The sequence below is a fragment of the Sinocyclocheilus grahami genome, unplaced genomic scaffold (assembly GCF_001515645.1).
Source record: "Sinocyclocheilus grahami isolate Dianchi unplaced genomic scaffold, SAMN03320097.WGS_v1.1 scaffold426.1, whole genome shotgun sequence".
Taxonomy (NCBI): domain Eukaryota; kingdom Metazoa; phylum Chordata; class Actinopteri; order Cypriniformes; family Cyprinidae; genus Sinocyclocheilus; species Sinocyclocheilus grahami.
In genome coordinates, this window is record NW_015505605.1 from 1,611,446 (window position 1) to 1,612,916 (window position 1,471).

Genomic DNA, 1,471 nt, shown 5'->3' on the forward strand with positions numbered 1-1,471 from the left:
AGACACTGCGTCCTCTAGGTTTCTTGCCATGCTGCGGACGCAAGCTTCAGACGAAGAAGTGAATGATGTGTGCTCCCGGCGCCTATTTTATACTATAGTCGCACCGGTAGTGACGTCATGGCTGTCGCCGGCCAACAAGTTGGTGTTTTTTCAATGTATGCTTCAGACATGGGTCACGGCGAGGCGTTCCCCATAGCGACCCCTAGAGGACGCAGTGTCTCGTTCCCTACTCAGGGAACCATGGTTAGATACCTAACCTGAAACGTTTTCATCAGTTTACATGTTGAAAAATGTAAAGACTGTCATATCTATGGAAACTTTTTCAATTTTGTTTCAGGTTACAGATAAAGAGATCTTCAGACAGTATTTTTTGGATATTTCGCAACGTAAGACAAACTGTGACTGCTTTTGATTGCTATGCCAGTGGTGTTAATGAGAAACAGGCTGCTATAGTTAGATTTGATTGGCCCACACCTGGGAGCAATTACTTGATGCTCAGTACAGGTGGGATTCACCACCACTTTCTTCTCTTTCTCGGTCATTAATCTTTTGAACTTTACCAAATGGCACAAAACACACTGATGGCAGACTGTCAATATGTATTCACAGGTCTACATACTGTTATATTCTGAGATGGTTGATCAGGTCTAATTAATGCTTTAATTTTTCAATTTAAATGTTGAAATCATTGATATTCTAAGATATGGAAACAGCTGTACTGGAGTGCACTCAAGGAAGGAGGTGAAAATTAAGGGATTAAAGAAAGAAAGAGGGAGGGAGGTGTCCTTCGCTGTGGTGGCGCCAAGGCTTTTTTTTGAAGTGTGCACACAACAGAAGCTTAGAAATTAAACTCACAAGCCAAAGAGAAAGAAAGAGGCAGAACAGACCTTTTCATATGCTACAGCTCCATTAATATGTTCATGTAGAGGTGGAAGGACGCAGTGTTCCTCAACCCATGTGATCTTTTTATGACCTTTTACATATATCTATGTATATAGGAGTGTAACGGTACACATTCGTACCGAACATTTTCAGTATGGGTCTTTCGGTTCGGTAAGCATCTGTACCGAACAAATACAGTAGGCCTATTCTTTTAATCACTGCACGAGTGGAACTTCATTGGAAACTTCCAGTTTTATACATTGTTACTTTTGATATGAAAGAAAGTCTCATCTTTCAAATTATGTCCATTGTTTCAGGAAATACAAACAATACCGTGGTTGCAGCTTGGAGGTGCGTTCCAGGAGCGGTGCGTCTGCAGCAGTGCAGCGATCATTTCCACATGAATTTATTTTTTGCTGTGCTGCACACGCTGAAATAAAGTCTATTGTGTTTCAGAGTCAACACGTGGCTTTTTGGCTAGGTTTAAAACGAGGAATAGTGCACTTTTAGATAAAAAAGGCAATGCACTTGTGGAGGTAGAAAAACAGTTCTTTAAAGGGGTCATATGATGCTGCTAAAAAGAACATTA

General features: G+C 40.9%; 1 protein-coding gene and 1 long non-coding RNA gene across 2 annotated transcripts in view; both read left to right on the top strand.

Moving 5' to 3' along the window:
• The window catches only part of LOC107551549 (uncharacterized), a 6,266-nt gene extending 4,994 nt beyond the window's left edge, over positions 1-1,272 (top strand). The window contains exons 2-3 of the long non-coding RNA XR_001604778.1: positions 338-504; positions 1,200-1,272. This is a non-coding gene — a long non-coding RNA (uncharacterized lncRNA). The remainder of the gene's footprint in view (positions 1-337; positions 505-1,199) is intronic.
• Positions 1-1,471, top strand: part of LOC107551509 (protein SOGA1-like) — a 56,378-nt gene that overhangs the window by 18,751 nt on the left and 36,156 nt on the right. The window lies entirely within an intron of this gene.